Below are 12649 nucleotides of genomic sequence, written 5' to 3'. Positions count from 1 at the left end.
ATTGCCTCCTTCCACAGCTTAGCATTAGCATACTGAAATGTGTTGGCGAGGTGAGGTAGGAGGGGGCAAGGCGACTGAGTGCTTGGAAGACAACGGTAAAGAGTTTCTGTTTGACGCACAGGTGGATGGGCAACCACCGGAAGTTTCTGAGGAGTGGGGAAACATGGACTGAACAGAAAACTGATCCAGGCTGCAGAGTGAACTTTGGACTGGAGTGGGAAGAGACAGGAGGCATGGGGGTCAGCAAAGAGGGTGACGCGGTAAATCACAGCGGGAGAGGATGAGTTATTTGGACTAACAAGGCTCTGCATAATGAGGAGGCAAAATGAATATTTCATAGTCATTTTACAGATGAGGGATCAGAAGCACAGAGAAGTTCAGTAAATTGCTAACTTGCTCAAGGTCACTCAGCAGAGAAGTAGCAGAACCAGATTTAGAACTCAGGTGCTCTCAAGCTCACACTTTTTCCACTAGGCAATATTGGGAGTGTGCATGGCTGGGTTGTAGTAAGAGCTGACTGAGTGATTTGGAGTTGACAGTGAGGAATTTTTCATTAGATGCAAGATGGACGTGCATGGAGATTTTTGAGGAGTGGGGAGATATACTCAAAAAGATTTTCTTTTTAATGACCTCGCAGCGGAGTAGAGTATATCAACACAAGCTACCAGTTTAGGTCAATATTTGCCTATTTACTCTGAAGGATCCCCCTGGCTGGGGGTTAATGGGTGTGTTCCTTTTCCCCCACCTGGAAGGATCTCCATCACATTAGCCTTACAATTAATCAGTGGAAAAACCTGATTAAAATGCAAATGCTCAGGATAAACTCGCATCACCAAGGTGGCAGCTACGGGGCCCTAAAACCTCTGAATTCACCATGTCCCCAGCACCTCTCCCTCTCATCATCCCATTCTCTATCCTTTTCCACCATACCCCAAAATCTCTCCTTCATTCATTCATTCAATCATTCATTCATTCATTCAATCGTATTTATTGAGTACTTACTGTGTGCAGAGCATTGTACTAAGCCCTTGGGAAGTATAAGTTGGCAACATATAGGGACGGTCCCTACCCAACAACGGGCTCACAGTCTAGAAGGGGGAGACAGACAACAAAACAAAACATGTGGACAGGTGTCAAGTCATCAGAATAAACAGAACTAAAGCTAGATGCACATCATTCACAAAATAAATAGAATAGTAAATATGTACAAGTAAAATACATAGAGTAATAAATCTGTACAAACATATATACAGGCGCAGTGGGGAGGGGAAGAAGGTAAGGCGGGGGGGGGGGGCCGGGATGGAGAGGAGGGGAGAAAAAACGGGGCTCCGTCTGGGAAGGCCTCCTGGAAGAAGTGAGCGCTCAGTAGGGCTTTGAGGGGAGGAAGAGAGCTAGCTTGGCGGATGTGCGGAGGAAGGGCATTCCAGGTCAGGGGGAGGACGTGGGCGGGGGAGAACGAGGAACAGTGAGGAGGCTAGTGGCGGCAGTGGAGCGGAGGGTGCAGGCTGGGCTGTAGAAGGAAAGAAGGGAAGTAAGGTAGGAGGGGGCAAGGTGATGGAGAGCCGTGAAGCCGAAAATGAGGAGTTTTTGCTTGATACGTAGGTTGACTGGTAGCCACTGGAGATTTTTGAGGAGGGGAGTAACATGCCCAGAGTGTTTCTGCACAGAGATGATCCGGGTAGCAGGCTGAAGTATAGACTGCAGCTGGGGGAGAGACAGGAGGATGGGAGATCAGAGAGGAGGCTGATGCAGTAATCCAGTCGGGATAGGATGAGAGATTGAACCAGCAAGGTAACCGTTTGGATGGAGAGGAAAAGGCAGATCTTGGCAATGTTGCGGAGGTGATAATAATAAATCTGTACAAACATATAGACAGCTGCTGCGGGGAGGGGAAGGAGGTGGGGGGGATGGGGAGGAGGAGAGGAAAAAGGGGGCTCAGTCTGGGAAGGCCTCCTGGAGGGGGTGAGCTCTCAGTAGGGCTTTGAAGGATGTGCGGAGGGAGGGCATTCCAGGCCAGGTCGAGGAGGATAAGGACAGAGTAGGAGCCACAGGATTTGGCAAGAAGAAGGTCACTGGTGACCTTTGAGAGGGCAGTTTTGGTGGAGCGTAGGGGCCAGAAGCCAGACTGGAGGGGGTCGAGGAGAGAGTTGGCGTTGAGGAATTTGAGGCAGCGGGTGTAGACAACTCGTTCAAGGAGTTTGGAAAGGAATGGTAGGAGGGAGACAGGGTGATAACTAGATGGGGTGGTGGGGTCGACAGGGTGTTTTTAGGATGGGGGAAACATGGGCATGCTTGAAGGCAGAGGGGAAGAACCAGTGGAGAGTGAGCGGTTGAAGATGGACATCATGCATGATGTCACCCCCACCAGCTCACACCTACCCAATCCCTCCTTATCTCTTCCCACCATTCATTCATTCTTTCAATCGTATTTATTGAGCGCTTACTGTGTGCAGAGCACTGTACTAAGCGCTTGGGAAGTACATGTTGGCAACATCTAGAGACGGTCCCTACCCAACGACGGGCTCACAGTCTAGAAGAGGGAGACAGACAACACAACAAAACATGTGGACAGGTGTCAAGTCATTAGAATAAATAGAAGTAAAGCTAGATGCACATCATTAACAAAATAAATAGAATAGCATATATTTACCATAGTTAAATATGCACCATTCCCGCTCCCCACCCTCTGACCCTCGCACTGAGTGGATTGTGCACGGGTGTGGGAGTAAGAAGGACCTGAGTTCTAATCCCAGCTCCACCACTTGTCTGCCGTGTGACTTTGAGCAAGTCACTTCACTTCTCTATGCCTCAGTTACCTCACCTCAAAAACGGGGATTAAGAATGTGAGCCCCTTGTGGGACACGGACGGTTTCCAACCCCATTTGCTCGTATCCACACTAGTGTTCAGTACAATACCAGGCACATAGTAAGCACCTAATAAATACCACAATTGTTATTAGTCATCATCGTAGTATTCATTCATTCAGTCATATTTACTGAGCACTTACTGTGTGCAGAGCACTGTACTAAGCGCTTGGGAAGTACAAGTTGGCAACATACAGAGACGGACCCTACCCAACAGTGGCCTCACAGTCTAGACAGAGAACAAAACAAAACATATTAACAAAATAAAATAAACAGAATATGTACAAGTAGTAATAGTAGTAGGTAGTAGTAGTAGTAGTAGTAGTAGTAGTAGTAGTAGTAGCAGCAGTAGTAGTAGTAGTAATCATTCATTCATTCAACCATATTTATTGAGCTTACTGTGTGCAGAGCACTGTACTATGCATTTGGAAAGCACAATTCGGCAACAAATAGAGACAATGCCTACCCAACAACGGGCTCACCGTCTAGAAGGGGAGGGTGCTAGTGGCAGTAGTAGTAATAGTATTCTAATTCTGGCTCTGCCACTTCTCTACTGTATGATCTTGAGCCAGTTGGTTAACTTCTCTGAGCTTCAATTACCTCATCAGAAAAATGGAGATTAAGACTCTGAGCCCTATATGGGACAAGGGACTGCGTCAATCCTGACAACCTCATACCTGCCCCCGTACTTACTACAGTGCCTGGCAAACAGTAAGCCCTTAACGAGTAAGCCCTGTTCTCTCTCCCTCCCTCGAGGTTCATATTTCCTCCTGCCTTCAGAACATCTCCATCTGGATGGCTGCCCGCCATCCAGAACTCAACATGTCCAAGGCTGAACTCCTTATCTTCCTTCCCAAACCCTGTCCTCTCCCTGACTTTCCCTACTTTCACTGTAGACAGCACTACCATCCTTCCCGTCTCACAAGCCCACAACCTTGGTGCCATCTTCAACTCCACTCTCTCGTTCACCCCAGACATCCAATCTGTCACCCAAACCTGCCCGTCTCACCTCCACAACATCGCCAAGATCCGCCCTTTCCTCTCCATCCAAACCGCTACCTTGCTGGTTCAATCTCTCATCCTTTGGATTACTGCAACAGCCTCCTCTCTGATCTCCCATCCTCCTGCCTCTCCCCACGTCAATCTACACTTCACTCTGCTGCCCAGATTATCTTTCTACAGAAATGCTCTGGGCATGTCACTCCCCTCCTCAAAAATCTCCAGTGGTTGTCTGTCAACCTACAAATCAAGCAAAAAGTCCTCAGTCTCGGCTTCAAGGCTCTCCATCCCGTCGCCCCCTCCTACCTCACCTCCCTTCTCTCCTTCGATAGCCCAGCCCACACCCTCTGCTCCTCTGCCACTAACCTCCTCACTGTGCCTCGTTCTCGCCTGTCCCGCCGTCGACCCCCGGCCCTCGTACTTCCCCTGGGCTGCAGTGCCTTCCCTTCACACATCCGCCAAACTAACTCTCTTCCTCACTTCAAAGCCCTACTGAGAGCTCAACCCCTCCAGGAGGCCTTCCCAGACTGAGACCACTTTTTCCTCTCCTCCTCCCCACCCCCCCCGCCCTACCTCCTTCCCCTCCCCACAGCACTTGTGTATATTTATACATATTTATTACTCTATTTTATTAATGATGTGTATATAGCTATAATTCTATTTATTCTGATGGTATTGACCCCTGTCTACTTGTTTTGTTTTGTTGTCTGTCTCCCCGCTTCTAGACAGTGAGCCCGTTGTTGGGTAGGGACCATCTCTATATGTTGCCCGTTTGTACTTCCCAAGCGCTCAGTACTGTGCTCTGCACACAGTACGCGCTCAATAAATAAGATCGAATGAATGAATGAATGAATACCTTAAAACAAAAGGGACCTCGCCATCTCCTACTCCTCAAGACTCGCTGGGAAAAGAGGAGAGGTTGGTTTCCTTCTTGTTTTCCAATGCTCATTTCATAAAATTCTCATTCATTCAGTCGTATTTACTGAGCGCTTACAGTGTGCACAGCACTGCACGAAACACTTGGGAAGTACAAGTCGGCAACATACAGAGATGGTCCCTACCCAACAGCGGGCTTCTCCTGACCACACACCCCTTTTTCCTTTAGAAGCCCACATAATATGCCTCTACCACCACTCCAGTTACTTGCCACTGTTTGTCAGCCTGTCGGTTGGTCAGTCAATCTTATTTACTGGCACCTAGTGTACGCAGAGGCCTGTTTTAAACCCTTGGGAGAGTACAATACAACAATAATCAGACACATTCCCTGTCTACAGTGAGCTTACAGTCTAGAGGGAGAGGTAGACAATAATATAAATAAATAAATTACAGGTATGTATGTTAAGTGCTGTGAGGCTGGGAGGGGGGAATGAATGAGGCTGGGAGGGGGGAATGAATAAAGGGAGCAAATCAGGGTGATGCTGAAGTGAGTGGGAAAAGAGGAAAGGAGGGCTTAGTCAGGGAAGGCCTCTTGGAGGAGATGTGTCTTTAATAAGGCTTTGATGGAAGGGGAAGAGTAATTGTCTGTCTGATATGAGGATTGAGGCCAGAGGCAGGAGGCAGACTAGAGAATGGCGGCAAGACAGGTAAGAGCCAAGTACAATGAAAAGATTAGCATTAGAGTAAGGAAATGCGCAGGCTGGCTGAGAGTAGTGAGGTGAGGTAGGAGGGGGCAATGTGACTGAATGCTTAGAATAATAATAATACTCATACTACTACTAATAATGATAGTAATAATAATTTGTTAAGCGCTTATGACTATGTGTCATGCACTGTACTAAGCGCTGGGGTGAACAGTGAGGAACAGCATGGCTTAGTTGAAAGAGCACAGGCTTGGGAGTCACAGGTCACGTGTTCTAATCCATGCAGTGGCTCCGCCACTTATCAGCTGTGTGACTTTGGGCAAGTCACTTAACTTTTCTGCCCCTCAGTAGCCTCATCTGTAAAATGGGGATGAAGATTGTAAGCCCCACATGGGAGAACCTGATTACCTTGTATCTAGCCCAGCGCTTAGAACAGTGTTTGACACACAGTAGGTGCTTAACAAATACCATCATCATTATTATTATTATTATTACAAGCAAATTGGGTTGGACCCAGTCCCTGTCCCACGTGGGGCTCCCAGCCTCCATCTCCATTTTACAGACGTGGAAACTGAGGCAAAGAGAAGTGAAGTGACTTGCCCAAGGTCACACAGTAAGCAAGTGGCGGAGCCGGGATTAGAACCCCTGACCTTCTGACTTCCAGGCCCCGGGCTCTAGCCACTACACCATGCTGTTTCTCAAGCTGCTTAGAAGCAAATGGTGAGGAGTTTCTGTTTGATGTAGAGGCAGATGGGCAGCCCTGGGAAGTTCATGAGGAGTGGAGAACCAGCACTTAGTACAGTGCCCAGCACTTAGTACAGTGCCTGGCACACAGTAAGCACTTAACAAATACCGTAAGTATTCTTCTTATTATTAACAAGGCCTGAATGCTTTTGTAAATAAGCGATCCGGGCAGGAGAGTGAAGTTTGGACTGTAGTAGGAAGAGACTGGAGGCAGGCGGGTCATTCATTCATTCATTCATTCATTCAATCGTATTTATTGAGCGCTTACTGTGTGCAGAGCACTGTACTAAGCGCTTGGGAAGTACAAGTTGGACCAGCAAGGAGGCTGATACAGTAATCAAGGCGGGATAGGATGAGTGATTGGATCAACATGGAAGCAGTTTGGATGGAGAAGAAAGGGCAGCTTTTAGTGATGTTGTGAAGGTCACTGTTTTATACCACCGCTCAGAACCACCGCCTACTTTCTAGACCATTAAGAGCCCTTGTTTCTACTTTCCTTCTCTCTTTCTGTCACTTCACTGATCCTCGGGGACTTCAACATCCATATGAATGATCCTGATGACCCTTCCTCTGACAGCTTTCTCTCCCTCAACTCCACCGACCTTCTGCTCCACCCCACCTCACTCACTCACCAACCTGGACACAGACTAAATCTCATCATCTCTGTTCACCTTCACAAAACTGCTAAAATCCGCCCTTTCCTCTCCATCCAAACTGCTACCACATTAATACAATCACTCATCCTGTTCCACCTAGATTACTGCATCAGCCTCCTCATTGACCTCCCAACCTGCTGCCTCTCCCATCTCCAGTTCATACTTCACACCGCTGCCCGCATCGTCTTCCTACAAAAACGCTCAAAACATGTCAACCTCGCTCCTCAAAAACCTTCAGGGGTTGCCTTTCCACCTCCATATCAAGCAATAACTCCTCACCATTGACTTTAAAGCACTCCATCACCTTGCCCCCTCTTACCTCACCTCGCTTCTCTCCTTCTCCATCCCAGCCCACACACTCCGCTCCTCTGCCGCTAACCTCCTCACTGGGCCTCGTCCTCACCTGTCCTGCCATCGACCCCTGGCCCACATCCTACCTCTGGCCTCTTGGTCCCAATTCTTTTCTCCATCTATACTCACTCCCTTCGTGAACTCATTCGCTCCCACGGCTTCAACTACCATCTTTATGCTGATGACACCCAAATCTACATCTCCACCCCTGATCTCTCTCCCTCCCTCGAGGCTCGTATCTCCTCCTGCCTTCAGGACATCTCCATCTCGATGTCTGCCCGCTACCTAAAACGCAACATGTCCAAGGCTGAGATCCCTATTTTCCCTCCCAAACCCTGTCCTCTCCCTGACTTTCCCTACTTTCACTGTAGACGACACTACCATCCTTCCCGTCTCACAAGCCCGCAACTCTGGTGTCACCCTCGAATCCCCCCTGTCATTCACCCCACACATCCAATCCGTCACCAGAACCTGTGGTCTCACCTCCACAACATCACCAAGATCCACCCTTTCCTCTCCATCCAAACCACTACCTTGTTGGTTCAATCCCTCATCCAATCCCGACTGAATTACTGCATCGGCCTCCTTTCTGATCTCCCATCCCCATCCCCGCTTCAGTCTATACTTCACTCTGTTGCCCGGATTCTCTTTCTACAGGAACACTCTGGGCATGTCACTCCCCTCTTCAAAAATCTCCAGTGGTTGCCTATCAACCCTCAAATCAAGCAAGAACTCCTCACTCTCGGCTTCAAGGCTCTCCATCCCCTCACCCACTCCTATCTCACCTCCCTTCTCTCCTTCTCCAGCCCAGCCCGCACACTCCACTCCTCTGCCACCACTAACCTCCTCAGTGGGCCTTGTTCTCACCTGTCCCACATCTTACCTCTGGCCTGGAATGCCCTCCCTCCACACATCCGCCAAACCAGCTCTCTATCTCCCTTCAAAACCCTACTGAAAGCTCACCTCTTCCAAGAGACCTTGCAGACAACCCCCACTTTTCCTCTCCCCATCCTCCCTATCGCACCCCCCTCCCTCCCTCTGCCCTACCCCCTTCCCCTCCCCACAGCACTTGTATATATTTGTACATATTTATTACTAGAGAACCAGCATGGCTCAATGGAAAGAGCCCGGGCTTGGGAGTCAGAGGTCGTGGGTTCAAATACCGGCTCTGCCAGCTGTCAGCTGTGTGACTTTGGGCAAGTCACTTCACTTCTCTGGGCCTCAGTTCCCTCATCTGGAAAATGGGGATGAAGACTGTGAGCCTCATGTGGGACAATCTGATCACCTTGCATCCTCCCCAGCGCTTCGAACAGTGCTTTGCACATAGTAAGCACTTAACAAATGCCACCATTATTATTATTACTCTATTTATTTTATCAATGATGTGTATATAGCTATAATTCTATTTACTCTGATGGCATTGACACCTGTCTACTTGTTTTGTTTTGTTGTCTGTCTTCCCCTTCTAGACTGTGAGCCTGTTGTTGGGTAGGGACCATCTCTATATGTTGCCGATTTGTACTTCCCAAGCGCTTGGTGCAGTGCTCTGCACACCTGTAAGTGCCCAATAAATTCAATGAATGAATGAAGTATGGACTGATGTAGGGAGAGGCAGGAGGTTGAGAGGTCAGGAAAGAGGCTGATGCAGTAATCCAGTCGGGATAAGAAGAGCGACTGTACTAACTTGGTAGTGGTTTGGATGGAGAGCAAAGGGCAGATCTTGGCGATGTTGTGAAAGTGAGACTGGCAGGTTTTGGTGATAGATTGAATGTGTGGGGAGAATGAGACAGCAGACTCAAGGATGACACCAAGGTTGCGGGCTTGTGAGACGAAAAGGATGGCTGTGCCACCCACAGTGACAGACAAGTCAGGGAGAGGACAGGGTTTGGGAGGGAAGATAAGGAGCTCTGTCTAGGACATGTTGAGTTTTAGGTGGTGGGAGGACATCCAAATAGAGATGTCCTGAAGGCAGGAGGAGACGTGAGCCTGGAGGGAGGGAGAGAGAGAAAAGGGGAGGAGATGTAGATTTGGGTGTCATCTGCAGAGAGAAGATAGTTGAAGCTGTGGGAGCGAATGAGTTCTCCAAAGGAAGCAGCGTGGCTTAGTGGAAGGAGCACAAACTTGGGAGTCAGAGATCATGGTTTCGATTCCCGGATCTGCACGTGGGGCTCACATTCTTTGTCCCCTTTTTACAGATGATGTAACCGATGCACAGAGAAGGTAAGTGACTTGCCCAGAGTTACACAGCTGACCAGGTGCAGAGCTGGGATTCGAACCCACGATCTCTAAGACTGTGAGCCCTACGTGGGATATCCTGATAACCTCGTATCTATCCCAGCATTTCGAACAGTGCTTGGCACATAGTAAGTGCTTAACGAATACCACCATCATCATTATTATTATTATAGATGGCGAATAGAAGGGGACCAAGAACTGAACCTTGAGGGACCCCTACAGTCAGGGGATGGGAGGGGGAAGAGGAGCCCGCGAAGGAGACTGAGAATGAACGCCCAGAAAGACAAGAGGAGAACCAGGAGAGGACGGAGTCCGTGAAGCCCAGGTTGGATAACGTGTTGAGGAGAAGAGGATGGTCCATTCATTCATTCGTATTTACTGAGCGCTTACTGTGCGCAGAGCACTGTACCAAGCGCTTGGGAAGTACAAGTTGGCAACATATAGAGACAGTCCCTACCCAACAACGGGCTCACAGTCTAGAAGAAGAGAAGCAGCGTGGCTCAGTGGAAAGAGCACAGGCTTGGGTGTCAGAGGTCATGGGTTCAAATCCCAGCTCTGTCAGTTATCAGCTATGTGACTTTGGGCAAGTCATTTAACTTCTCTGGGCCTCAGTTCCCTCATCTGTAAAATGAGGATTAAGACTGTGAGCCCCGCGTGGGACAACCTGATCGTCTTGTTACCTCCCCAACGCTTAGAACAGTGCTTTCCACATAGTAAGCGCTTAATAAATGTCATTATCATTATTATTATTATTATTATTATTATTATTAGAAAGGGGAGCACAGACAAAAAAACAAAACATGTAGACAGGTGTCAAAGTCGTCAGAACAAATAGAATTAAAGCTACATGCACATCATTAACAAAATAAATAGAATAGTAAATATGTACAAGTAAAATAAATAGAGTAATAAATCTGTACAAATATATATACAAGTGCTGTGGGGAGGGGAAGGAGGTAAAGCGGGGGGGATGGGGAGGAGGAGAGGAAAAGGGGGGCTCAGTCTGGGAAGGCCTCTTGGAGGAGGTGAGCTCTCAGTAGGGCTTTGAAGGGAGGAAGAGAGCTAGTTTGGCGGATGTGCGGAGGGAGGGCATTCCTGGCCAGGGGGAGGACGTGGGCCAGGGGTCAGCGGCAGGACAGGTGAGAACGAGGTACAGTGAGGAGGTTAGTGGCAGAGGAGCGGAGGGTGCGGGCTGGGCTGGAGAAGGAGAGAAGGGAGGTGAGGTAGGAGAGGGCGAGGTGATGGACAGCCTTGCAGCCGAGAGTGAGGAGTTTTTGCTTGATTCGTAGGTTGACAGGCAGCCACTGGAGACTTCTGAGGAGGGGAGTGACATGCCCAGAGCGTTTCTGCACAAAGATGATCCAGGCAGCAAGCAGACTGAAGTATACACTGAAGTGGGGAGAGACAGGAGGATGGGAGATCAGAGAGGAGGCTGATGCAGTAATCCAGTCGGGATAGGCTGAGAGATCGAACCAGCAAGATAACCGTTTGGATGGAGAGGAAAGGGCAGATCTTGGCAATATTGTGGAGGTGAGACCGGCAGGTTTTGGTGGCAGATTGGATATGAGGGGTGAACGAGAGAGTGGAGTCGAAGATGGCACCAAGGTTGCGGGCACTTGAGACGGGAAGGGTGGTAGTGCTGTCTACAGTGACGGGTCCACAGTGTCAAAGGCAGCGGGAGGTCGAGGAGGATTACAGTGGAGTTGGAGCCGCTGGATTTGTTAAGAAGGAGGTCCCTGGCAACCTTCGAGAGGGCGGTTTCTGTGGAGTGAAGGGGGCAGAAGCCAGATGATTGGAGGGAGTCCAGGAGTGAGTTGGAGGAAAGGAATTCGAGACAGCGAGTGTAGACGACTTGCTCTCACCTATCTTGCTGCTGACGCTTTTCCCACGTCCTCCCCCAGCCTGGAATTCCCTCCCCTTCCATATATGCTAGACCACCACTCTCCCCAACTTACAAGTATTGAGTTCACATCTCCTCCAAAAAAACTCCCCCTTTTAAGTCCTCTTTTCCCTGGCTCCCGCTCCCTTTTGCACTATCTATACTTGAGTATCTGTGCCTTTGGGGAAATTGGTATTCACCTCATCCTCAATTCCACAGCACTTATGTACGTATCTTTACGGTATATATTAAAAACGATTTACTCATGTCTGTCTACCCCTCGAGACTGCAAACTCGTTGTGGGCAGGGAACGTGTCTGCCAACTCCACTGTGCTGTACTCTCCTAAGTGCTTAGTAGAGGGCTCTGCACCTAGAAAGGGCTCAATAAATACTGTTGATTGACTAATGTCCAAAACAGAACTCATCTTTCCTCTTAAACCAATCTGGACAGCACAACCATTGTACTGTAACCTGGTACTTACTGTCCCTGCTGAAGAAACGTTCCTAATGATGACCAGAGAACATCTCTGTTCGATTGTAATAGTAATAATAATAACCAACTATCATCTCTACGCTGATGACACCCAGATCTACATCTCTGCCCCTGCTCTCTCCCCCTCTCTCCAGGCTCGCATCTCCTCCTGCCTTCAGGACATCTCCATCTGGATGTCTGCCCGCCACCTAAAACTCAACATGTCCAAGACTGAACTCCTTGTCTTCCCTCCCAAACCCTGCCCTCTCCCTGACTTTCCCATCTCTGTTGACGGCACTACCATCCTTCCCGTCTCACAAGCCCGCAACCTTGGTGTCATCCTCGACTCCGCTCTCTCATTCACCCCTCACATCCAAGCCGTCACCAAAACCTGCCGGTCTCAGCTCCGCCAAACTGCCAAGATCCGCCCTTTCCTCTCCATCCAAACCGCTATCCTGCTCATTCAAGCTCTCATCCTATCCCGTCTGGACTACTGCATCAGCCTTCTCTCTGATCTCCCATCCTCTTGTCTCTCCCCACTTCAATCCATACTTCATGCTGCTGCCCGGATTATCTTTGTCCAGAAACACTCTGGGCACGTTACTCCCCTCCTCAAAAATCTCCAGTGGCTACCAATCAATCTGCGCATCAGGCAGAAACTCCTCACCCTGGGCTTCAAGGCTCTCCATCACCTCGCCCCCTCCTACCTCACCTCCCTTCTCTCCTTCTACAGCCCACCCCGCACCCTCCGCTCCTCTGCCGCTAATCTCCTCACCGTGCCTCGTTCTCGCCTGTCCCGCCATCGACCCCCGGCCCACGTCATCCCCCGGGCCTGGAATGCCCTCCCGCTGCCCATCCGCCAAGCTAG

This window comes from Tachyglossus aculeatus, chromosome Y3 (assembly GCF_015852505.1).
Source record: "Tachyglossus aculeatus isolate mTacAcu1 chromosome Y3, mTacAcu1.pri, whole genome shotgun sequence".
NCBI lineage: Eukaryota > Metazoa > Chordata > Mammalia > Monotremata > Tachyglossidae > Tachyglossus > Tachyglossus aculeatus.
Note: the sequence above shows the minus strand (reverse complement) of the source record.